The 27,851-nt window shown below is 39.4% G+C and overlaps 1 long non-coding RNA gene across 1 annotated transcript in view; it reads right to left on the bottom strand.

The window, feature by feature from the left end:
- LOC140705805 (uncharacterized) overlaps positions 1 to 27,851 on the bottom strand; it is a 31,151-nt gene continuing 3,300 nt past the window's right edge. Inside the window, exon 2 of the long non-coding RNA XR_012085330.2 lies at positions 1 to 27,733. This is a non-coding gene — a long non-coding RNA (uncharacterized LOC140705805). The remainder of the gene's footprint in view (positions 27,734 to 27,851) is intronic.

Here is a 27,851-nt window from a genome sequence, read left to right as displayed (position 1 = left end):
GGGAAAGGCAGAAATTAATACTTGCCATGGTTTCTAATACATTAATTAATTTTAATCAAACACTTTTAAAAATGAGAAAATGACTTGCATATAAGAAGGCAGACACAGGAAGCCAAATTTTACCAAGTATCTGCCTTGTGTTTTACCCTTTTCTTATTAGGACTGCCAGGTAACATATGACATCCAGATGACAACAAATCTTTACTCTGGTTTATCGCCTCCAGTGCAACAATGTCCTGTCAGTTTCGATGGAAGAAATTATTAATGGAGGCTGCCCTTGATAGCTATCTGACCTCTGAGATAATGGAGAATGTATTTCCTCATATTGCTTCAACTGTATTAGAAAATGTGTTTGTATGGAGCAGCTGAAACAAACATCATTTGATAATTTCCAGAAAAATGCCAGAGTATAAGGCAATTATGTCCTTCGGTTGGAGTCAAACCACATATTGTTGTTTTAAAATTCCTATCAGACTCTGAGAAACTACTAAATCAGAGACAAGATGGTGGTAGAATAAAGAGATATCTAATAGCCTGCAGATAACACAGACCCAGCCCATATGCTCAGTGAGTCCACAATCCATTTAAAAATAAGGAAGAATGAGCCCTTTCCCTGAAACATGCCCATAAAATGAAATGGAAAGTTGATGCTTCATATGGAAACCAAATTTGTGTAGTGACCAATTTATGTAATTTTTTCCTCAAAATGGAGGATTGAAAGGAGGGAAAGGATGGGATTGATCACGCAGCATATAGTATATGGGTCTCTTCATGCAGTGTTCACATTGCCCATTTTATATTTGTTTAGTGCACTATTGGACAGGGTCAGTTGGCTTGGAAACCAAACACAAGCCCTCAGCCTTCCTGTGAGAGGCACTAGGCTCAGAAATGGCCCCAAACAGCCATTTTAAAATGAAACCAGCAGACAAGATATGCCTGGTTTGATACTTCCAGATTTTGGAGTTTGGGGAATCTTGGATCTCTCAAGACCCATAAGGAGAAAAGTGCTGCTCCCATTGCCTTATTTTGGTCAAAAAGGGCCATTTTGGAACAAACAAGCAAACATTTACTTGGGGGCTCTGGGGAGGCCACATGGCCCACAAAAATGCCCCACGGAGAGAATGGTGTCCACAGGTTGCATGCTATCCACCCATGGTATGGCTGAATCTCATATTTTCCACAATATCTATTTCAAGTGTCTGTTTATTTTTCCACAGGCCTGTGTATATGTGTATGAGAGGGAGGGGAAATAAATGAAGGGCGAGAGAAGGGAATACTGTACTCTGTTTCAAAAATCAACAGGGTTGGGGACGGCATTGAATTTCTATTCTAAATGTTTAATATGCCCTTTCTAACTGAGATCTACAACTGTTCTGTGGTAACATTATAATATACTGGGGGTGGGACCTAATATTTTCCACCAAACCATCTAAGGAAATCAGAGCTATTGAAAATGATTCATTATTCCTAAAACACATGTAAATATTCTTGAATAATTGCAGCTCTAATTTGAATCCCACCAACTGTTAATTTTTGACAATTGTGAATGGCTCTTTGTGACTTCCTTTCTGACTCAAAGCTAAGCTACTGGCAAAAATCCAGAAGGGGATATCTACTGCTTCTACTGCCACACTAAGCCAACCACACACTAAGTGCAACTTGGAGAAACATTATCAATAACATTCTGCCAAAGAATGTTTGCCTTCTCTGCTTCTTCATAAAGGCCTACCTCACTGTTAATTCAGTGTAAATACTGGTAGATGTATTCAACTAATGCATGTGTACAAACACCAGTTAACTTTTCTCCCCACTTTTTCAAAAATGATTTTGGTGCCTGACAGATCTTTAGCTACACTTTAGCAACTTTGGCAATTTACATATATCTATTTAACCACCAGCCAGAGGAGGATTTAATCACATCCCTGTGAAAAACAGTCCTTACAATTGCTTTGTGCTTGGGTGAGAAGTGCTTAGCTCATGAAAAAAAGGATTTAGCTTCTGGGATTTTCCTTTGTGTGCTGTCACACTGTCAAATGTAGTAAACAGAAGAGGGTATCCTGTAGACCATCTTGACTGCTGCCATTGGTGCTGTAATATTCAGATGCCCTTTGCTATGTAAAGTCCTTTGTCCTGCTGGCAACACAGCTTTTTGAATGATGAAAACAGAAGCACAATATCCCATATTCATAAACCAGAGGTGTTTTTTTTTAAGAATTGAATTTTGCTCATCATGGATGGTCCCAATATAAGTAAAAAATAAAAAATAAACATTGGGGAACTGATGTCTCCAGTAACTTAACCAAAATTTATTTGCAGATATAAAGTCTGATGTTAATTACAGGTGATTTTCATATTACCATCATGTGCACTTTCATAAAGTTCAACTGTGTATTAAACTGAGTTGAAGTTATGTGCATCTATTTTTCATCCTCTGAGGCACAATGGATAATTAACTAATGTGAACAGAAGACAGGTAAACATCCTCAGATCTCAGTCCACCACTGCTGAATGTGATAGAACTTGAGTTACATATGCTGGCTGTGGATTTACCTCTGTTCAGTAAATTTGATCCTGGCATATTCTGTGGGAATTGGGTTGACTGGGCAGATATACAGTGTGTCTTTTTTACTCTTTTTGTTGCTGTTGTACACATTGCATGGATAAATATTTTGATCTTTTGCCTTCCTCACATATATTCTCACTGATAGACACTGAGTTCTATCTAACATCCACCCAATATTTCTGGATTCTTCTGCTGCTTTGGTATTTTTGTCCTATATTCATGTTTTGTGCCTGAATTTATGTAGTGCTAAAAGCAGAGCTAAGGGACCTGTTGGCGCTGCAGGTTAAACTGCAGAAGCCTCTGTGCTGCAAGGTCAGAAGACCAGCAGTCGTAAGATCAAATCCATGTGACAGACTGAGCTCCCGTCGCTTGTCCCAGCTCCTGCCAACCTAGCAGTTCGAAAGCATGTAAAAATGCAAGTAGATAAATAGGTACCACCTTAGTGGGAAGGTAACAGTGTTCCGTGTCTAGTCACGCTGGCCATGTGACCACAGAAACTGTCTTCAGACAAACGCTGGCTCTATGGCTTGGAAATGGAGATGAGCACCGCGCCCTAGAGTCGGACACGACTGGACTAAATGTCAAGGGGAATCTTTACCTAAAGGCAAAGCTAAAGCTATGCTTTATTGTGGCTGCAGATCACAGAGCCGTGTAAGGACATTCATTGGTACATACATTAAGCTTGATTTACTTAACAGGCTCATTTTCAGACCTTCATATTCAGCAATCAAGGGCCATACTGAATTCTGAGCAGGGTTTGGTCGAGAAGCTTATATGCAAACATCTGTCCCCACCATCCTAGCTCTCTATGGATTCTGTCATGATTTATGAAAAGGGCTTCCATTGCCCCAGAGAAAATTCCAATCCCAAAGCTAAAAGCAAGTGATAATCCTGCCTTGTATTTCTTCTTCTGGGGATTTAGCACATCCCATGCCAACAGGCCAATTCCAGCTTTAGGAGGATCTTTCTGGGATTAAAATAATTCAATCTTGGAATCAAAACAGTTTCTTCCCCACTCCTCAACAACCTGATGAATCATTTATATTATGTGGGCAGGAGAAGAAAGTCATTGTGAAAACAGGATTGGAGGAGGTTCCCAAATGAGCTGATAATTGCATCAAAATGTACCATGAAAAATATTAATACATGAAAGCCACTTGGCAAAAGGTTTGATACAACAAACTATGAAATTGAATGTTTGCTTGGATATAATGATTTGGCCCCTACAGTGCTGGCTATTACTCATTCCACAGAAACAACTTAGAAATATGAATAGACCTATGAAGCTCATGAGTAATATTAGCAAATTTTGAAGCCTTTGATAAATCCCATCCAGTGGCTTGCTTCCTATGGAGCCATTTTGATAGTGCCCAGGGGATTTTATCCACTCAGTCTGCATGGAATGTTTCAAAAAGCTCACACAAATCGTGTTACACCACACAGAATATAAATTAGCTGAGCATGATGCATATGAAATTGCCTCCCATTTTGACTCTCCTGAAGTTTTGACCAGTATCCTGGTCAGCATCAACACACTCAGGGATGCATCTGTAAAAGTTGCCTTGCCAATCTGACAAGGCACTGGTTGGGAACACTCATATAGCTCGTTGCCATTTGGGTCATGCAAATTGCCCTTTCACCATGCATGGACATCAGATCAAATGAGGGGCTTTTTTTTCTTTTTCTTTTTTTAGTTGGAGCACCTTTTGTAGAAATACTGAACAGACTTCTGGCATATGAGCATTATTTTCAAAGCCTGAGCATATTTTTTCAGAATTAATTTAATTTATTAACTTTTTGGTCTTTAAAAGTGTCTTAAAATCTCATCTTATTAAACTAACACTTCAACAGTAACATTAAGGAGAGTTCTATCAGCTAATAAAACTTTTTCTTACATGTCCTCTACAAAAGGCACAAGTTACTCCATATTCATCTTCTACAAAGGGAGAGAGACATATACTTCCCCTTGAAAACTAGAAGTACAATAGGTAGCCTCAACCTTGACCTTACATAAGCATTTGGCCCCTTAATAGCTACAAGCCTTAGGTAACGCAATCAAGAGTCTATGGTTTTTCTCAAGGTTCTGAGGTTATTGTTCAAGACCATCAGGAGCCCCAAGGTGATACTATTTTTTACAATGAGATAGCTGATCACTTTAAGTATATTTCTTTAGCATAACTCTATGAGGAGCTTTGACTGAAACTATAGTCTTGATTAGAGCCTTTACTGTAGTTCTCTCCCCATTTCCCCTTTCAGATTCAAGCCAAGGTGAACAAATTCTATTACATCCCATGCACACATCAGTTAGACAGGAGGGTCCCACAGCTGGGGGGGGGGAGGGAAGGAATAGTGTATTTAGTCATCTATGGAGAATGTTTGAAATATGTTGTTTGGAGCAACACCACAGCCAGCAGAATCTGTTGAATTTATCTAAATAATTTTACAACAAAACCAGTGGCCTTTATATCAGGTGAAATTGGGGCTATTTCCACAGTCTCTACCCTATGTCTCTGTAAATGTATGTCAAGTATATATCTGATTTTCAAAGGAGGCATAGGTGTTTTTCATTTTGGAGAGTATGTATCCAGAATGATATGTGCCCCATGCAAAACCAGTGATTGAATTGGAGGCTCCCCAAAAGGGCACAGGATGGGTTGACCTCAATTTGTGCTCCCTTTATTTTTGCATGGAAGAGGTTGGAGTGGGGGCTTCTTTACACCCCCAACTTTAACTAATTTTACAACCTAACATTGCAAACACTAGTTATTAGGTCACATTCCTGCAGTTTTGATTAGGGATATACATCCTTGCTTTTCTCGCTCCCTCATCTGAGAACTGGAAACCACATAATGTTTTTTTTTCCTTGAGATGATGAGATTATTTTTCTCTCTTTCAACAAGAGTTCTCATATCTTTGAGAACAATTATTTGCAATTGAGAGAGCCAGTACAAAACCCCTGCTGATCTTATATAATTTGAGCGATCTTTCTATCTGTAAACTAGTCTACAAGTTCAGAAGCTTAAAATATTGCGGATATCATAGGGATTTCATACCTGCTACATAACTTGTGCCATAATATGAGATTTATTTATTTATTTATTTATTTACAATATTTTTAGCCACACCATTGCCAGTGGCTTCTGGGTGGCGTACAACATTAAAACTTAAAAACATTAAAAAAATTTTAAGAGACAGTATAAAATAGCATATATTAAAATATTTCTTAAAACATTAAAATTAATTCATTAAAATGCTGGGTGAACAGAAAGGTCTTTGCCTGGCGCCGAAAGGCCAAGAGTGTCGGAGCCAGGCGGATCTCTCTAGGGAGGGTGTTCCAAAGTTGGGGGGCAACAACCGAGAAGGCCCTATTCCGACATGCCATCCCCTTCACCTCTTTCAGGGATGGCACCTTCAGAAGGGCCTCCTAGCCTGATCTTAGAGGATGGGCAGGCACATATGGAAGAAGGTGGTCCTTTAGGTAACCAGGTCCTAAGCCGTTTAGGGCTTTATATGTCAAAGTAAGCACTTTGATTTGGGCCCGAGCAGCAACCGGCAGCCAGTGTGGCCATGGAAACATATGTCATTCTCTGCCATAATCCTTTCACCATTTTCTAACAGAAAGGATTGCAGGACTTCAGATGCACTGAACACATTACTAGGACACAATGCATATTATTGTCAATGGAGTATTACAACTGGTTTTCAACCCTGGTATGGAAACAAGCAGAAACATGCTTAAAGAAGAATAATTGGCCCCTCCTCTCTCCACTATTGTTTTCTCCACATGGAGAACAATGTGTCTGAAGAGGTGGGGCTCTTTTTCACACATCAGTTCCCAAAGTGAGCAAGAACCCCAGTTTTTTAGGTTCTTGCTTGTGTAAAAAGCTCATGTGCAAACAGGACCTTTTTCTTCATACAAGAATTAGGTAAATAATGACTGACTAGGGTTATGGCTTGAACATAAGCCTCGTTTATTCCTAAACCAAATGTTAGGACAAACATGATGGTACCACAGCATCTTGCCTCTCTCCTTGTTGTCTTTTTATTGGTGGCAAAACCTTTTTATTTAAGGTTTTGGCAACAGATCTTTGCAATGTATTTTTAATTGGCTGGATACTGTATTCCCTCCTGTTTGTGTCTTTTAAAGTTATGTTTTAAAACTTTTATGCTTGCATTCATTTGATGTTTTCAGTGCATTCATTTGTATTTGTTTGTGTGAAGACTTCCTGAGTCACATTCTTGGAACAAAGGCAGAATGTGTATCAAAATAAATAAATAAATAAATGCTAGAATTTTATGATTCCATCTTAAATTTCATCACAAAAAAGAAAGGCGAGCAATATATGCACAAAACAGTAAGAAATGCATGCTATTCCAATGAAAGTAAGAGCTGATCAGCAGTGTGGGATTCTGGAGAGAAAAGGCTGAATTATTTAGTCTTCCAGCTGTGACTTGTTTTCCATCAGTACTTAAAAGGAATGTAGACATTCCAATAGTTAAACTGATTGGCATTGTGTTCTGAACCTTGTTAGGACCATTAAAAACTTGATCCCTGTCAGTTCTATGAAAGCTAAGCTAAACTTTTGGATCCCATTGCCTATTATGTTAACATGGGCTAAGGAATTAACATGTATAGAGTTAAGAAAAACTGCACAGCTTCAGGGATTAAGACCATACTTCCTGGTAAGGCTAACTTGACCCACTTTTCTACCAAAATGCAGTCATGACAAAATGTGCCTTGTAAGAGTTGCTCTTGATGGAAGTGGTACGTAGCGGTGATGGAATTTATACTGGAGAATGTGAAGAAACTGAGAAATTGGAGACATATGGATTGTGAAACCTTTCTGGAAAATTCAGACTTTTTTCTCAATGGTTGGCTGAGAGAAAGAAGGAGGCAGCATTTGCTCACAAAGGAATGGAAGTACCATCTGTAATGCATTTTTTGGACTAAGAATTCAAGGCTGAGTTGACTTGTTCCCTTGTATTATGACAATTGATAAATGACTTATACTGTATAGCAGGGAAGGGGGCAGAAACTACTCTTGTCTTTATGAACATTTAAGAGAACTTGAAGCCTGTTTGGCAGACCATCTTGAAAGGTCTGGAAGGTGATGAATAAGGTATAAAAACAACTTCAGAAGTTACTGTAATTGGCTTAGTTGTCTCTCAGGAGACACTATACTAAGTTGCTGTCTTGTTTTGTGATCTCTTTGCATGCTCTGAGATTATGTTGATGTTATGCTAGTGTGTAAGTACTGAGTAATTTAGTTTTCTTATTTCTTTTCTGTTTATATTGCCCCTGTCTTTGATTTTTATTGATTGATTGATGCCAAATACTTTTGATGCCTTTTTCAAGCTTTTGCCTTTTTGCCTTTTTCACTTTCTTTAATAAAATATAAACATTTCTCCATTTGTCTGTTTTTCTAGCCCACTTGTTACCTCCTCCCAGTATGAGAGGAAACCACTAACCATTACACTCTGGGTATGATTCTATAGTCAATGATGTATCTACCTATTCAGCCCATATCTAGTTAGTTTGCGAATCAGATTATCATGGGGCAGTTTGTTAAAAGCTTTGCTGAAGTCAAAATATGCTATGTCTATAGCATTCCCGATGTCAGGATACATTACACAGCCTCTTAGCATATTCAGACATACACATATGAAAAATATTAGGTTTTCTCACCCAAGTCATTGCTATTCGCCAGTTTGCATCTATGGAGGGAAATCCATAATGTCTATGTGTTGGCCTCTGCCTGCTTCCTGGTGTTTCACACCTTGTATCTTTGATGTTGGTATCCAGTGTATGTGGCCTGTCTTCTTTCTCTTTCTTCTCTATAATTTTGCTAGGGCAGTATATTACAATTCTTTATAAAAGGTCAGAAAAATTCAGTGGGGACCCCTATTGCTTTTGCTAAAGTTGTAAACCCTTATGGAAGCAAATCCTTGATCCTTTGCATCTGCTGCAAGAGCAGGCTGGTTCCATGGGTACAGTTTTGCTATGTGAGGAAAATGACAGAAGCTTAAAGTTCTGATGAAGAAATTTGATTAAATACCAATTTGCTCTATATGCCTTTTAGAACCCTACAAGTTTGTGGTCTGGGAAAGTTTTTCAATGTTTTGGTTTTCACAAGATATGTTTTCATATTTCTTATCAGTTGTTTACATCCATGCTCAAGTGTTAGCTTGCTATGAAATAGATTTTTGCAAGATAATGCTATTTTATAACAATATCTGCTTTCAGATAACATTACCTTGCTTCCAGACTTGGCTGGAGAGTTGGCTGATTATTCTGCAATGACTTTTAACACACAGTTGTTGAAACCTTATTTTTAAAGCACTGTGTTCTTTTTCAAGATTGCATTTTTGTTTTACTGTCTCTTTAATTATTATATCACTTTATACATACAAAGTTCAAATTGTGACATTGTGATCTACTCATGGATCACAGATTTGGCTTTGTGATGGGGGGGACTAGGCCTATGTCAGAAAGAATGTTTCAGTGTGTTTTGCTGTTTCAGGACTGCTGACATATATGCATATTTTCATTAGAGTAATGTGATTTTTAAAAAATTGTTCTATTCATATTTTATATTTCAGTAAAAGATTGCCCAGGGTTTCTATTGATAACATTTATATTTTAAAAAAACTAATAAACAAGGAAAAGAATCACAATCAGGCCAGAATAAGTTAAAAACCTCACCCAATTTGAAATATAAGTAAAGTTGTGTGTATGTGTGTGTGTGTGTGTGTGTATAAAGAAAACAGAGCAGCAAAGAGAACAAAACAGAGCAGACCAGCAAGCCAAATGCCTGTTTAAAGACAGATGCCTTTGCTTGTCAGTGGTAGTCAATTGGCATGCTATTTCCAATAGGCAATAGCTTCATAACATTTTGCAAATAGCAAGGACTCCTTTCTCAGAATTGTGATGTCTGAGGAATCTAATTTCAGCAACCTGTTCTTAGCCTGCACACCAAAGACTGTCCATGTGGTAGCCACAATTTGCATTCCTGAATCTTTACACTGCAGATGCAGGGGAAAAATATAGAAATCAAAGGAGAGATTTTGAAAGTATGCCTAGAAAAAGGATCCATAGCATGCCAGTTTCATATGTGCATAAAACACTGCTTAAACACACTAAGGGGATGCATTCTGTTAATGTGTACAATTTAGAATATGCTATGTACATAAACATGGACACGTGAAGAAAAAAATAAGCAAAGAAATATCTTCCTGTGATTATAAATGACAAACTCATTTTGAACCAAAAATGTATCAGACATATAAATGAGAAAGAAATGACCATGAACACTGTCCATGAAGGGGGACCTTTATTGATGTACACATATCTACAATCACACACACATTAAATTTGGTGTAAGATCCACTTATTAAACATGCATACAATTGTGAAAAAACTCTGCATTGAAAACCTAGGTCAATTTTATTTTATTTTATTTTGAAAGGGATATTTTAGAAACAAACAACAAAGCAAACAAAATATATTGTGTATGGAAATTAGAAAACAGATGGCTTAGAGAAAAATATGACATCTTTATATAGAATCATGAATGTGGATAAATAGGGAACAGCTGTTTACCCTTTTGCTCAGAACTACAATTAAAGGATATCTAATGACTTTATTTCATAATTCTAGATTACGTGAAGGGGTAACTCACTGTTTGTTACATGCATGGAATGGTTGAAATTAAGTCTCTCTCCCTATCACAGCACCATGTTTTATGATTTATCTCTAGTACTTTTAATTTTCAGAGCAAATTTACCTCATTCATCTTTGCAACATATTTGTGCCCAAGCTTTTCCCACTTTCCTGCATATTTACCTTTATTTACACATTTCTGAACAGCCCATGTTTCCTTAAAATAATCAAGACCATATTCCTGGGTTTGAAAATGGACTAGGGCATCCAAAACCATTTGCTATTAAAAACTCCATGCACAGTCCACTGCAAAGTTCCAGACAGAAATATAAAATGTAATAAATGAAAATGTAATGGAGAGGAAACATTTCAGGTCTTACATTGTGCAGTGAGTGAGGATATTAGGCCTGGAACTAGCAAGATATGTACTTGAATCTCAGCTCCAGGTATGAAGCTCATTACTGTACATGGTCTTGGGCAAGTTACTAGCTTTCAGCTTAACATGTCATAGGGCTGGGCTCTTTGGAAGAACTACACATGAATGTATTGTCCTGTTTTTGCCTATTATTTATTTATTTATTCAATTCAATTTATATGCCGCCCAAACTACCCAGAGGTAATTTGTGAGAAGGATCAAAATCCCCAGCCATGCTTCTCTGGGAGTGCACCTTCAACGGGGCACTAAGATTGACCACATACTATAGAAAAGCCACTGAATACCCTCTGCTCAAGCCAGTAATTCCCATCTTGAATGGTTGTGAGGGAAGGAAGCATTACTTTCTTCTGGAAATGACTCTTCTTGGGGACCTTATATGAATCAAGAAGGAAGAACTAAGCTCAGAATTGAATCTTTCCTTATAGTTACTCATCTTTCATGACGGCCTACTTTAAAGGAAAGTTTTTGTTTCACCAAGATCATCAAGCATGAGTGTTCTGGCACTTTCTTTTAGGAAGCCCAGTCTCCTCTTTTGTCCCCTAAAATGAGGAGATGTGACTTCTAAATTTCAAGACCATGTGCCTCCCTCTCAGAATACACACTGCCTATCATCTAGTAGCTGAATCTCTGAAACGAGATGTCTCATTACTAGTGGGCATGTGTGTAGTTTCATCTAGATAAGACTAAAGAGAGGAGCATCATGATTTTTCCCATTGCATTTGCCCTAAACATTGCATTCTTACTTTGAATTGTCAAAAATATACCATTGGGTATTTTGTTTCCTTACTAAAGGTTTTGTTTGTTTGCAAATTATTGCAGGATAGGCTATTCACAGTAAAACTAAACTTAGCAGGTATAGAGGACACCTCAACAGTGCTGAGTGTAGTGGGTTGGTGGCTTGTGCTAAGAACACTTAGATAAGAATGTGGACAATATAACTGTTTTAATTTAAAATTCACCGGCAGAAAGTATGGTCTTTGGTCATTACCATTATTAAATACCAAGAAAAGTTTTTGAAGAATGCAGACTCCTGTGTTCTCTACCACTCTTCGCCTTGTAGGGAGGAATCAAAAAAAGGGGAGGGGTGTTCATGGGGAGATAAACAAGGGACTCTAGAAATTTGACTAGATGCTATAATAATGGGTTCTGCAATTGAACCCATTCCCCAGAATGAAGATTACTGACAAAGAAGTCACTAGTAGATGTGCAGGTGTCAAATTACATCTATTAAATGCTATTGGGTAGGAGATAAAACAGTGAGTCTTGGTTTCTGAAAACAGTCCCCATTTTACATAGCAAGGTTTAGAAAAATGGGCCTGGCCTTCTCTGTGCTTTGCCTGAGGTAATAATCTCATGGGGATGCGGCTAAGAAAAATAAGAAAGCAAGGCTAAGGAAATAATGGAAACTTTCTAATCTCTCCCCTCCTTATTGTTAAATTTGATGGACCTTTTGCTAATTGCTGTAATAAAACATAATCAGCCAGTGCTTGTGTATTTGCCAAAGAACCATATGGCTTCCTTTCCATTCCAGTTTAATTCTTCTCCACTATGGTTAGGTTGGCTGGAATAGTTCAAAACAGCTCCAGGATGCCAACAATCTGATCCCAGCAGTTTGTACGCAAGCCTGTGTGAATCTTCCCTATGAAATATAACTTTTATCAAAACACTTATGGCTTTTCAACAAATTTCTCAAGTGTTCTCAGCCTGAGCTGAAACTGTAAATACCTTTTAATGTTTGCTGTCAGCAAGACCTTGTGAATGTGGCATACATGACAATGGAATCAAGGGCCAGATGATTTGCCTGAGCTTTGAAATATTAGTAAAATAGCTAACATGTCAGGAGAGTAAGATGTTTCTTTTAAATGTTCTAGTACATCAGCATCACTACAATTCTGAGAATGAAGTATTAGTAACATGCCATTAATTGCTGATATCCTGTTATGCAGCTTCAAGTGTGCAGAGAGTATGATGTAATCATCAGTGACAAATCACTGCTCATTAAAAGCAAATCCCTCATTTAAGGTAATTTTGGAGTGCCTGTACGTGCTCCAAAATTGCCAAAGCCTTTAATCAATAGCATGGACGATGATGGCGGCGCCTCAGTGGGGGTTTGAAATCAGAGTTTTCCTTCTCCTAGATGGGCTGCCTTCCAGAGCTGAATGAGTCCCACCTACCCGGCTTGTTCCCTCATGGCATGGATGGCGATGGCGGCGCCTTAGTGGGGGTTTGAAATCGGAGGGAACAGGCTGGGTAGGTGGGACTCGTTCAGCCCTGGAAGGCAGCCCACCTAGGAGAAGGAAAACTCAGATTTCAAACCTCCACTGCCTTGTGGCTATATCCACCGATGGAAAAGGCTTCAGGAGCTAACCTCGAGGCAATATCCGGAGCCTGAGTCCCGGAGGCAGTTTGTGTCCTGTCAACTACTGCGACATTACTGAAACCAGTTGTATTGGCTCTCGCCTTTCCATTGGACTATTTCAGTGACGTGGAGAGGGGGATTTGCTGGTTGGGTAACAGCCTATCCTCCATATTATTTTACTCAGGCTTCGTGCTCTGGAGAGGACACTCCAGCTTCGCATACAGCATCAAAACACTAGACGCTGTTCCAAGTCCCCCATACAGAGCATGTTACCATAGTCTCTTGAGATTGAAGGATGCCTGCGATGATGATAATCAATAGGGATTTGCCACTGTTGATGACATCACCATTCTTTTGCATGTGGAGCTGCACAACAGGATTTTTACTACTGTATGTACATGTTTTAAAATGGTGTCTCTGTATACTACTTTGTACATATACATGTGTGTGCACATACAGTATATGTACTGTATGTGTGTATGCTTAAAATAGGAGAAGGAAAACTCCGATTTCAAACCTCCACTGCCTTGTGGCTATATCCACCGATGGAAAAGGCTTCAGGAGTTAACCTCGAGGCAAAATCTGGAGCTGGAGTCCTGGAGGCAGTTCGTGTCGTTCTGCCAACTCCTGGGATGTCGCTGGAACCAGTTGCATTGGCTCTTGCCTTTCCATTGGACCATTTCAGCGAAGTGGAGAGGGGGAATTTGCTGCTTGGGTAACAGCCTATCCTCCATATTATTTTACCCAGGCTTCGTGCTCTGTAAAGGACACCTCAGCTTCGCGTACAGCATCAAAACAATACTGAAAGGGATTGCCACTCTCGAATTGGCCTTCTCAGCCACACTAGCTGCTGTTCCAAATCCTCCATGCACAGCACTTTACCATAGTCTCTCAGGACTGAAGGATGCCTAACAACATCCTTAAAAATAGTCAAGTTCCCCCGAAAAGAGCCTAATATTTTTAAATAACTTACTTTTTATTACTAAAAAAGTAATAGCATGTTAGTATTAATGTTAAAGTGTGTAAGAAAGAAGTTTGGAATGCCCTCCATATCACAACAAAATTAATGCATTACACATAATGCTGTTTCATGTCACATGTCATTTCAACACTGTGACTGTTCCCTAAATCTCAAGTATTTATTATTAAACTGACTGAGGAAACTGAAGGCAGAAAACACAGATCAAGATGGTATAGGTTGGGGGGGGACACCAGTTATTTCACCAAAATTTTCCTTTGGATATTACTTTCAGAACATTATATAGTCAATTACTTATACAGACTTCTGCTGTTACTAAATTTCAGCCTTCACCTCTCCCTGATCATAGCTTTCTCATTAAGAGGCTTTTGGGTTTGTCTCTTACAGCTGTACTACACATCAGTGACAACCTAATGGTGTCAAGATCACCACTCTGAGGAACATCACAGTGGCCTGTTTTTGCTTTTAACCCAGATTTGGGATACAATCTGTAATATCATTTAATTCTTGCCAAGTTAATGAGCAAAGAAACCTCATCCAAAATAGAACATACATTGTTATTATTCTATCATTATATTAATCCATTGAGCTTAGAGAATCCAGCTACCAGGGAAGGGTTTTACTAAACAATATGCCTCACTTCTTCCTTAATCATATCTTCCCACCTATAAAATATATTGGATTAGTTTGAAATATTTAAAGAACAAACCGGGAGGAATGTGTTCCCCCATTTTAAAAGCAAAGACCTTGGGGCAAAAAAAACCAAAACCTGTAGAAAAAAAATATCTGCATAAAAGCATGGAATTTGTACTGCTCTGAAAAAATATTTATATTCCAGTTCTGTGAACAAATTCAGACAGTATCCAAAATTCAACTCTTTGTAATCTAATTACTTCTGTATCTGCTTTAGCTTTCCAATCCCTTTGTTCTAAATTATTCAGACCTAGTTTACACAAAACAGCAGGTCAAAAGGTAAAACTTTTCCCGGATAGCACTATGTCAAATTGAAGACATCATATAACTGAATGCCCCTCCTATTTGAGAAGCAACTTGCTTCTTCATGTAAAACATGACACACTACAGAGAAGGGTTCTTGCTTAATTTTTTCCATGCCAAATTATGTTTTCCAGGGATGTTTTCCTCCCCTAGCTGTGTGATCCTTCAATTGCTGTGTGAAGTGGTACAATCCATCCATTAATGTTTTATGATCTCATCCGCTATTCTGCATGCTGGATGTGAATATATGGGAACACTCAGACCCCTTTCAATCTTACTACCAAAGAATTTCCCCTGACTCTGCCCAAAGGTGGCCTTTTCTCCTCTATTCAGTCAAGGCATAGGGGGAAGCAGCTTCAACAGCAGTTGTTCCTGTCCCCTAAACCTTGTGCTCCCCATAAACCTTGACCTCTGCATTTTGGAATGGGGAGAGAGGTATTTATCACAGGTGGGAGGTACTGAAACACAGTCAGCAGTGGCAAGGGGTGACATTAACGGCTGTGTCACTGAAGCCACCCTAAGCCACATAAGCAAGCCTGTCACTCTCAGGTAGAGAGGAAAACTCTGTTCCGTCTTCAGTGTTGAAAAATAAATGTGTTACCAGTCCTGACCATTTCTGTAGAAAGAACAGGGAGAAACAATATCCTCCCCTTTACCTTAGACGCAAAATGTTTTGCAATAGCCCTGATCAAAAGCAATAGACAAATGGATTTTCTGTACAAAGGACAATGCAGGTGCAAAATGTGCACGCATAATCTAGAGACATGGTTACCAAGGTTCTCAGTCTTGCACAGGACCTCTTCTTACCCTACTCCCAATGTACAGTGGCTGAGAGGGCACAACAAGGTGAGGACAGAGCCCGTAGCAGTAATCTCAGTGTTTCTACATTCCGGTTGAAAATGAAGAGCGTGAAGTGGAGTTGAATCTTTTTAGTCCAGGCAACCTCTGTTGTTTCTCCCTTCTGTGCTGTGCATACAGCAGGGATGGGGCACATGTGGTCCTCTAGATCAGTGGTTCCCGATCTTGCCTCACCTGATATTGCATTATAGCTCATAATCCCTAGTCACAATTTATGATCAAGTTCGAGGCCACAAACATCTGGCAACTCAAGGTTGGGAACCACTGTTCCAGGTCATTTTCTTAAACTTAAACTCCCATCATCTCTCCCCATTGGCTTCACTGGCTAGGGATGATGGGAGTTTCAGCCCAACAACAAATGGACAGCTAGATGCTGGGTACCAGAGGTATGTTGGCTCTGGACATGGAGGTTTCTTTTATCAAATGTGGCTTATTTTACTTTGTATGTAAGTTCTTTGCAAAGTTGTTAAAAGTGATGTGCCACTCAGATTTTATTGGACTGCAATCTCCAGAATTCTCCAAGAATTCCCTGTGCAGAATTCTGGGAGATGCAGCCCAGAAACACAGGCTTACAGGCCAGCTGTATTTGCCAGTGCCTTTTTCACAATGTTTCTACTTTCAAAAACAAGGAAGCTGCTCAGGTGCTACGTGGGAGCCCTAGATCTTAATATAGATCTTAACGGGCTCCGAGACTACACTTGATCACCTCCAAAAGTATTGCACTACAAATCACAGAAGCTGACTTCAAACTTATGTTCATTATCATGTGGTGCATATGGTATGCACCATATTGGGGTAATCTGATTGATAAGTACGTAAAACTTTTAACTGTGTGGGAATCCTCATGTTTTGCATCTGACTGTCTTTCCGGCAAAAATAGATATGTGATACAGCAAGTTCTCCCCTCCTTTTGTTGTTGTTGTTGATGTTGTTGTTGTTGCTGTCCTGAAAACCTAGGATTACAGCATTAACTTTTTTGAGTGTCATGCTATCCACTATACTGGTTCTCAAAAAAGGCATACAGCTACAAACTGCTTTCTTATCGTTGTTTATGTTTGCTCCAAACACCTACACATGACAAAGGAAATCTCTCTTGCAATATGTACAGCAAAATGATGTGCACATCTTCTTGTGAGTAAACCCTGTTGCCCTCAATTGGACTTACTCCAAGGTGTTTTTAAGGAGTACCCTTGAAAGCAGATGTGCTGGGTGTATTTCTCAGTCACCTGTACCAACACAAATCTGACATTTTTCCTAGTTATTCACATTAACTGTATTGAAAGCAAAGCCAAATGTGTTCAATGAATGTTGAAGACAATTTATATTTTTAAAAAAATATATTTTATTGTTAGTACAACATACAAATATGAGAAACAGAGTGAAACAGAATAACAGAAATGAAGGGCATTAAATCATGGGATCATTTGTTAAACTAAAGTGTCCATCTTTACAAATTCTTTGATTTGGTGATTAATTCCCCCCCTCCTTTTTTAATGGTGTGATTTCTTCCTGTAACCAACGCACAAGTGGATATGGGGACACCTGGTGGCTGTACTTCAGGATAACTTCCCTTTGATGAAAATAGCATCATTACCTGAAATTGGAATGAAATCCACATTGTGCGTTTCAACTGATAGCCTTTGCAGATGGCATAGGTATTCCATTTAGAACAAAATGGTGGTGTCAGCAATTCCAAAATCAACTTTCTATTCTCAAATGAGACTTAACGCAGCAATTGCACTTTAAGTTATACTCTCTCTCTCTCTCTCTCTCTCTCTCTCTCTCTCTCTCTGTGTGTGTGTATGTGTTTTCCGCCTGCCACAAGTTAAGTGTGTGGGTCCTTCCTGTAGCTAAAATGACATCATCTGAGCAAAATGTGGCTGTATCAGTAACGTAAAAGATTGCAGAAGGGGGGGGGTATTTTAGAAATGTAAGTCTACATGAAGAGGCCTCCAAAACAAGTCAATGGGAACTGCTCAGTGAATCTGAAATGTTAATGGTGGATGAAAAAGCAGATGGGAGAAGTAATGGAATGGAATATCCTGGAGAAGGGCATCACTGAGTGATTGAAGCACTGAACAGGAGCAATACAATATTTTTCTTTATCCTCAAATTTTATTTTCCCTGCTGGTCTTGCCAGCCCTGTCTTTCACAGAGTAGCTTTTCAGACTACAACATTTTATGGCAGGTTCCATTAGTATATATTGCTATTGCTCGTCTTTCAGGAGGTGCAGAGTTCCTAACAAGGCAGGTGCTGACCTGAAGGAGAGCCCATTTGTTTTTTGTTTTTTTAAATGCAACTGCATCATGTTCTTAGACCACTCTGTAATTCAGGCTTGTTATTGCCTGCTCTTGTCGAGTCAGTGCATTGTTTAACTGAAAGGTCATAACAACCTAAAATGTCAAACAGCAGAGGTAAACAAATGACAAGGCCTGGCTCAAATGTGCTTGCCTACAATCTGTGGTGAATGAATCCAGCCCCCCCATCCCCCATTTCTTTTCCCCATCTTTTTCTTTTTCCCCTTGCATGACACATTTCTCCTGCTTTGGTAAAAAGGAAAACTATCCTTATATAATTGGTAGAACCAATCATATTCACAGGCATCTTTATGCATTCATTCTTTGACTTGGTGTAAACTATACCATTAAACACATGATGCCAGCATTTCTTGGGCTACCTTATCTTGTTTGCTTAGTTGCCCAAGGCTACTGTCCAATACACTCAGAGATGCTGATGACCCAAATGTGGATTATAAAAAAGATGTTGCATTCTGATGTGAAAATCTTACCTCAAACTCAAATGATGCCAAAGTGGCTTCCAATGACTTATCCCCTGCTCTGAGAAAAAAAAGATATGAGGGTAACATTTCAGGATGACAGACTGCATTTTATGAAAACTAGCACATTTCAGTCTGTAACTGACAGAGCCGCATGTTAATCAGGATGTTCAAATTTTCACCTCTGTTCTGAACTCACTAGGAATAAGATGGAATCTCTTCTTCCTCTGTAATGTGGAGATAATGGTATCAAGGTGCCTTACAGGTACCTCACAAGGATTGTGAAAAATGCTTTGAATGTTCTAAAGATGCAATAAGTGCTAAGCACAGTCACTGCCTACCCCTTTCATTTCTTTATTGTAGTTCTATTACTTCCTTAGGTGGAAATGTGACATCTCAAGACTCATACATTAAGAAATGTTGGACATTCTGTCCCTATTTCTTGACTATATGGCAAATTCAGAGAGTAATATAGATTCGGGCAGGTTTTAGTATATTGACTTATCTGTTGTTTTCAATACTTGCAGGGTGAAGGCTGTTTTGATAGGAGGGATCAATTGATATCCAAAAACAACCCACTAAGCCAGATCTCTCCCTCTCTCTCTCTCTCTCTCTCTCTCTCTCTGTGTGTGTGTGTGTGTGTGTGTGTGTCCCAGCTTTCCCTGGGATTTATCAGGCTCCACTCCTTCCTTGACAGTCATGCCACAGATTATGTGGCTTTCTCTTGGAGAAGCAAGTCCAAAAGTCACACCTGATGTGTGTTTTTAAATATGCCCCTCCTGTCCCATTTTATGGCAACAACCAGTGCAGAAAAGCTCTCAGCCAGAAAATGAGCAAGCAGCTCCTTCAATCTCTGCTTGAGTTACTGAATGGAGATAACAAGCAGCAAGTGGCACATGAGGGGATTTTGCTATTGTTTGTGATCAGTTATTGGGGATGATAGCAATGAGGCTGTGGGAAAGCAAGCAATGAATCATGGGGATCTCAAGGTGAGCTTTTTGGTCAGGATCAGTAACAATATTATGAAGTGGATCTGGAAATACCTGTAGTATGGGGATAATTCTGTACTGATTAGTTTAAACTGATTAGAATATAGTTTACTAATTGGTACTGTGTTTTTCCCTCCCTGTTATTCTGATAACACTGTACAGAGAGGGCATAACTGGAAAATATGGGGCAGGTAGCTTTTCTCATTTAATTCGGTTTTTACCTTTGCATTTTCCCTCAGATTTTTTTATTTGTAGTCTGGATCTTATAGTCATTGGCGGTGCTTGCATAGTCTTGAATAGCAGCAATATTTTCTACTTCGAGAATAGGTTGACCTACTTCAAGATTAGGTTGCCTCTTCATTGGTAAAGCAATTTCTTTATTTCCTCTGTTACGCTTTCTGGGTATGTCCCCTGGACAAATTTGGAGGAATTCCATGATTGAGTTCTGTTGTATTGATAGCTAGTCTGGCTAGAATAATTCATCACTGATCTTTGGAGGCATGACACTGCTACCAGCCTTGACCACTGGTTGGAGAACTGGATATATTGGTGCCCTTCAGTAGTTTTAAACTTTATTCTTGATTTGTACATCTGCTTAGTCTTGGCAAATCTCTCTCTCTCTCTCTCTTTTATACACAGAGAGAGAGAGAGAGAGAGAGAGAAGAAGAAGAAGAAGAAGAAGGGGGGAGAGAGAGCTTTCTATTTCAGCTTCACTAATGGCTTAAAATGAAACAAGGACAGTTAAGATCAGATTTGTTGTGCTTTGAGAACAACTTTCTGTGCTGCTGATTACTATTATCATTGGAGTTTTATTTACAACCTTGCATGCTATCTGTAGTTTGAGTGACTGGGAGAGACTTTTCTGGACTGGAGTGATCGTGTATCTATCTGTACTAACCAATGATTACTTCCATCCTTTGAATTCAAAGAGAGTTCCGCCTCTCTGCTGATTGTACTATTCCTCTCGTTGGCGGGTGGCAACTGTTTGTTGCAGTTGCAGTTGATCTGTTCATTTGGTTGCTAGTATATGTACATTAAAGAGAACATGTCCGTAATTTCAAGTAGCTATAATAATTTTTAAATTCTTTCTCTTACAAATGTCCCAGAGTGCATTACTGAGACTTTAAGTGCTAGTTGATGAGAAAGGAGTGGATTCTAAGAAATTTGAGGATATTCTCCTCTGTGGATCTGTATACTTCTATTGTGTAGCAAAAAAGGAAATTTTATCAGAAATTGAAAATTCTGCAACATTTATCATTTTCCCACATGAACTTTTGCTATTATTCTGACAGTGTTTTTGAAGATAAAGGAGATACGGGACACAAGAAATCGAGTTAAATACAGCCATATTTATTAAACAGGACTGCAAAGGGAAACTGTGCAAGAATATAATCTCCAAGTTAGGCTATCCGACTGCATAAAACAAGGCCTCTTTATCCAGGCTAGGAGGACTTTTAATTGTAGTACATTTGGTTTCACCACTGTCACTGTAGGGAGACTCGCCCCACTGCTCACCGATGCCTCCTGAGACCATGATAAAAGTAGGTGCCAAAGTTGATTTCTTTTCACCTCTGAGCCTAAGGACCTTGGTCTGCAACCCTCATAGACCACCAACTGAATAAAGGTTCCTATGGTGCTTGACAGCCCTATCCCTTTGCCCTTTGAGAGAATTCCCACATTAACCTGTCAGGAGATCAAATATAACTAAACTTCGCCCTTTAAGAGGATTCCCACATTAACCTGCCAGGTGATCAAACGTAACCAAACCAAACCAAAGTATGGGAAAAAACATATCAAATGACCAAATTAACACACCAGATAAAACTCAGCTGTGGATTAACCAAATATAACAGATCTAAAATGCTGAAGTCCTGAAGTCCACTAACTTTGGAGAATAAAAATCTCTCACTACAAAATGGAAACGCAGAGAGAAAAATCTTACTTGGCCTTCAAGTGACCAACTAAGTTTGTATTAAATGCAGGGAGGCAGAATAGGTGACAGAATTACAAAACAGGCATGAGAGTGATATGGAGAACCTGTATTTCCACAATCCTCACTTTCCTCCAGAAGGTAAATTACCATGGAGTGAAAATCCACTTCAGTCTGAACTGTGCTCCAGAGAAGGTCTGTGTTCAACTGCCCTGAAGGAGCCTTGTAGCACAATGGTTAAACTGCAGTATTGCAGTGCAGACTCTGCTCATGACCTGAGTTTGATCCTGGGCTCAGGCAGTTGGCTCAGGTTTGACTCAACATTCTATTCTTTTGAGGCTGGACAATTGAGTACCCAGCTCATGGAGGGTGGGGGGAGGAGAGGGGCATGTGTAACCTGCACAATTAAGTTACATACCACCTGGGGAGAGCTTTAAGCACTATGGGGTGGTATGTAAGCAGCACACTTTGCTTTGTTAACAAGCACTGCAGGAGTGGCCAATGACCAAGACATGATCAATCTATTTTGTTGGTTGTTGTAGGTTTTTTCAGCTGTCTGGCTGTGTTCTTGAGGTTTTTCTTCGTAATGTTTCGCCAGTCTCTGTGGCTGGCACCTTCAGAGGACAGGAGTCAGAACTCTGTCTGTGCTCTGGTGCAGTCTGTGGGATAGTTGAGTATTTATAGCTGTGGGATCAGCTTTTTGTCCTTTTCAGGAGATTGGGTGATTATGGGGATCAGCATGTTTTTTGTTCTGGGTGTATTGTTGTGATAAGGGAGAGAGATGATCTATCAGTGTGATTGATGGGTGTCGGTCTTTTGTGTGCAGTGATCACTGGTCCTTGTAGCTGGGTAGTTTGTTGACCTTTTGCAGGCTGTGTTTTTCAGTGCTGGGAGCCAGGCTTTGGTGAGTTTTAGATTTTCTTCTTCTTCTTCTTTGAATCTCTGCTGGTGCTGGTGGATATCAACTATCCCACAAACTGCACCAGAGCTCAGACAGAGTTCTGACTCCTGTCCTCTGAAGATGCCAGCCACAGAGACTGACGAAACATTAGGAAGACAAACCTCAAGAACATGGCCAGACAGCTTGAAAAACCTACAACAGCCATTGGATCCCAGCCGCGAAAGCCTTCAAGAACACAATCTATTTTGTACTTGATACTGTTTGTTACCAAGTCATCACAGTTTGGCCAAAGAGGCTTTGCTGATGAGTTTCTATGCTTGGAGATTATATTCATGCACAGTTTCCCTTTGCAGTCCTGTTTAATAAATATGGCCATAATTAACTCATACTGAAAGACAAAAAGCTGAGCAGATGGTGTTTAGAATTACTTCAGATTCAAGCAACAAACTTAGAATGGGGACACATGTCCAAAAAAATGAAAGCTGACCAGGTGTTCAAATTGCAGAAGTCAAGAAGATGCCTTATATCCTGGCAGAATATTTGTACCTTTAGATCAACATCCCCAATGGCTACATTGGCTGGAGATGATAGAATCTGTAGTACAAACAAATATGGAAGGCACTGGGTTGGGGATGCCTGTTTTACTCTGCCTAGTATTGACTTTCCCAAAAACTCTGGCAGAAAGCCTTTCTTATAACATTTTGCCAAATCCGTTTAGGACTTCTAGTTTGCGACCCTTGCACCAATACCTCTGTTAAATTTGCAGAATAAAGATACTGGAGCAAGAGTGGACAAAGTGTTATTGGACTGCAACTCCCAGAATTCCATACTATTTGGTATGTTGGATAGGGGTGGCAATCCAAGATCACCTGGGGGTTAACATGTTGCCCAGTGTTGTATTAGAGACTGATGAACTGCAGATTTTCTACAGGCAAAGCTAGCTCTGCCATTGGTAGTCACCCATTTAGATACAATGTTAATTGCTTGAATGTAATAAATGGATGCAATTAGCCTGCATATTTTCATTATGTAAAGTGCAACTATGGAGAAGTCTCAGAAACTTACCACAGTAACACAGCAGCTTTGAGCACCAACTGGTATAAAGGCAGGGCATTTTTTTTTAAAAAAAGAAAGAACACCTAAGCAAATAAATTTAACTCTTTCCCTACCACCTTCGCGAGGGAAAAAAAAACTAATTAAAAGCAATACTTAAAAGTATTGCAATGAATTTGTTTGTTTGTTTGTTTGCTTGTTTGTTTGTTTGTTTGTTTGTTTATTTATCCTCTTTTCCGGAAAATAAGACCTAACCTGAAAATAAGCCCTAGTATGATTTTTTTCAGGATGCTCATAATATAAGCCCTACCCCCAAAATAAGCCCCACTTAAATGAAACTCCACCCTCCACCACTTGTGCAGCAACCAGAAGAAGATGACATGACTGTATCTGAATAAATGTAGATGGTTGTCCATGAAAAAAAATAAAACATCCCCTGAAAATAAACCCTAATGCATTTTTGGAGCAAAGAAATAATATAAGCCCCTGTCTTATTTTTGGGGAAACGGGGTATTTACTTATTTACTTATTTACTTATTTACTTATTTACTTATTTACTTATTTATTTATTTATTTACACTGACAGAATTACTGGCAATTTTGCAGCAGTGCCAATAGTGATCTGGGGTGTGAGTGTGGCCCACAGGCTTCATATTGCCCATGCCAGATCTAGACTAATGAGAAAGTAGGGAAAGGTAGCAGAGGCAAGAGGGGATGAAGAGGTATGAAGGTGTGTTGTGATACATTATTTGGCTTCATTTCTGTTGGAGATGAGAACTAAGATAGAGTTGTATATAAGGAGAGATACTGCAGTGGGAGGAGGTCCATATGATTTCACAGCCTCATCTGATACTCAAGGGCCAGACTATATATTACTTTAAGCCTGATCCTAATTCAGATAGAGTCTCCTATGAGCCTTCATGAAATTAATATAGCCTATGTGTGATGGGATAAGGTGTTATTCTTGCGGGTATCATCAAAGCTCTTTGGATTTTCCTCAGAGATCCTCAGATGTATTGCCATAGGAAGATCCTTTCTTGATCTCTTTCTTTTTACTGTAAAATCTACTGCCAAAGCTAGACAAATGGCACCATTCTGTTCTTACTCAGGAAGTACATTAGAAAGAGGGAGGCTCACCAGTAGGGTAAGACACTGCCAGGCGGAAAGCCCCAGCAAAGGACATTATCACATGTTTCCCCTGCAGGGTTTTACTTCTTTGTGTGTTTTCATCTACGTATAATTACCCAGCTGACCTAATACCACCACCCCACTGAAATTGTCTGCATTATCTGTCTACTGTTCTTACAAGTGCAGTGTTCCTGTTCAGATTTTGGTCTCTTAGTTGGATGAAACAGACACAATTAGCTTTTTAAAAGTATGTGTTTGGAAAGGATTTAAAAAATAATTAATCCCCTGTGGCACATAAATTCATTGTTGTAACCCAAAATGACCTGCAATCAATAAATATGGCATTGAATAGATAATTGATAAACACACTAGAGCTGTGTGGAAGTCCCACTCTCCTCTACCCAAAGTCTGGGGCTGATCTGTTCTGTAGCCTTTAGGAAATACCCCATTCTGTTCTATCCCTGGATCTGCAACATTATTAATCTGTCTTCAGATTTCTATTTTTTTTTTTGGGGGGGGGAGGGAGTTCAGGGAGGCAGAGAAACCCAGATAGCTGTGATTGGGGGAGATCACCAATGCCCTGATTGTGTGACCTATCCACTCAAAGCCCATATAATAACTATCTTTTTACAATGGTTGTAGAAACACACTCAATCTTTTGTAATAATATTTTAGCAAAGCTTACTAAACTAAATGGAGTAAGAGAAAGAGAAAAGGAGAATTCCAGAACACAAGAGGCTATCTAAACAGTGACAGACGTCTTTTTCTTCACCTTACAACTACGCAAAAAGGTTGGCAGAGCTGCAGTGGCATGCACATCTACACACACACACACACGGGTTGGAGCGTCTAGGGGAGAACTTAGGCTTTATTGAGGAATTCATCTTCCACTTGCCTTCTTGTCCAGAGCCCTAGCTCAGTCTACTGAATCACTTTTGATTTTCTCTTTCCTCAGTTCAAATGACTAATCATTTTTAACTCTACAAATACCAACTGGGATGTGAAAGATTGATTGTGGTGGTGTGCTGCCCCAGGGGTGAACAGTGGCTCCTTGTCCTGCCCTAGAATCACTCTAGAACTGCATAGATGCCCTTGATTTGGTCCATTTTTGGCACATTTGTTCAAAGAAAGTGCACAAAACTTGTAGCTGAACATGTTAGAGGAGAAAACCAGAAATGCTAACTTTGTTCATGGATGAGGAAGGAAAAGCAAATACAGTGGACCCTCGACTTACAGACGTCTCGACTTACAGACTTTTCCAGTTACAGACTTCTCTGGCTGCAAAATTTAGGTTTGACTTGCAGCTGGAGAATCGACCTACAGACCAGAAAAAAACCAAAATGGAACAAAAACGGCCGGTTACGGATTAATCGGTTTTCAATGCATTGTAGGTCAATGGAGACTCGACCTACAGACTTTTTGACCTGCAGCCACCGTTCCAATACGGATTAATTCCTAAGTAGAGGGTCCAGTGTAAAATAAGCTAATCTTATTAAGAACAATATGTTTGTTTTGAATATATGGATTGTTGCTCTCATGTACCACCAATTCACTTTCATCCTATGGTGCACTATGAATTAAGGACCTCCAAAAAGTCCTGTCTTTAGCAGACCTTGCAAATTAAAATTTGTGGCTTCCTTTTTTGAATCATTCCATCACATCTCCCTCTTTTCCTAATATACGTATTCTAGTTTTCCTAAAAATTTTCAATGAGTCTTGTTTTCATGTGATGTGTCTAACTATAACAGCCTCAGGCCAGAAACAGACGTAAAAATACTTGTTTCCTGACTGATCATCAAAATTGATGCCAGCAATGCCTGTGAAGTCTGATTTCACAAACACAGAAAGACTGCCTCAATCACCTCTATGCAATATTAACATGTTTTCAGCTCTAATTACAGGCTATATTTCACATCTGTTTCTGGTCTCAGGTTAGTCATTTTAGCTTCTAATGGAATTTCAGGCTTGATTTCATCTAGAAACCACTTGATTGTATTTCTAGTGGTTCCTGGTATTTGCAAAGTAACATCACATTTCAACCAGTCATTATTTTTTCTTCACTTTCCATCTTTTGCATTGGTGCACTATGACGCTAAGCAGCTTTCACATCCCTACTCCTCAGGAATATCACAGTATGGATGAACTTAGCCTTGGTCTATTAGGTAGAGGAAATATCTGTTCTTTTGTGTGGAACATTACAAGGGCTGTTTTTACGAGTGAGAGCATGGAATGTGGAACATGCACTTTTCATCAGCAAAGAAACCTCTCAAGAGATAAATGTAACTCGGGTCAGCTCCGAGATGAAAGTGGGATGGATAAATAACACATGAAACTATCACTTAAGTGGAGAATGCAACAGACAAATTCAACATTGTGCAACAAATGCTGCTTAAAACAATTATGTACAAATGGGAACAAGCTGTGTACAGTACAAATGCAGTAATTCCACTGTTTTGTGGCTTGTGATTATTATAGTTGAATGAAGTTAACAGGTGAATGTGGGAGGAGGTGAAGATAGGAAATCCCTCCTAACTAATGAAGCTTGAAATCCCTATGAAACATATGGGGAAGTACATGAACATGAACTGGATGAAGTACAGGTTTGACTGCATAATTTCTGTGAATTATGAGGTTTTGCTATTGCAAAATGCCAAGGGCATTATCTTTCTGCTCCCCATAGGCATCACAGTGCAGAACTTCCTGTCATACAAATAGGACACATGAGAGCAAAACACACCAGGCTACAGCATGGGGCATCAGCCCTTCTGCGGCTAGTATCTAGTGATTCAAGTTATGCATGAACAGCCCACCTTTGCTTTGCATTATTGCTTGGCAAAAGAGTGCCCAAGGATAGTTAACAAGCAGGAAAGGAGTAGACAGGAAGCAGACTGGTTAGGCTAGTTTCCCCTTTGCCCTTTCCATTATAGAGGAACTTAGGATAACACTACCAGGACACAGTACAACTGCATTCTAGCACCCAATGGATGGATGTGTTTTAGCTTCAGAATTTATTTGGATTCCAAAGCAAAGCAGGAGACTTTGTCCATTTCGGAAGTTCTCTGAAGAAGAAGTGAAGGAACCAGTGCTCAAACTGAAACAGGTGTCTGCAAACCAAAGAATGTTGATTCAGGGGTTTAAAAAGCTGAGGATTTTTTAAAAAAAACATTCACCTTGGAAAACAAAACTAATAAGTCTAACAGAACCAGGAAGCCCAGAGCAGAA

This window comes from Pogona vitticeps, chromosome 3, assembly GCF_051106095.1.
Source record: "Pogona vitticeps strain Pit_001003342236 chromosome 3, PviZW2.1, whole genome shotgun sequence".
Classification (NCBI taxonomy): Eukaryota; Metazoa; Chordata; class Lepidosauria; order Squamata; family Agamidae; genus Pogona; species Pogona vitticeps.
The sequence above is the reverse complement of the archived record's forward strand: the minus strand, read 5'-3'. Positions and strand labels throughout refer to the sequence as shown.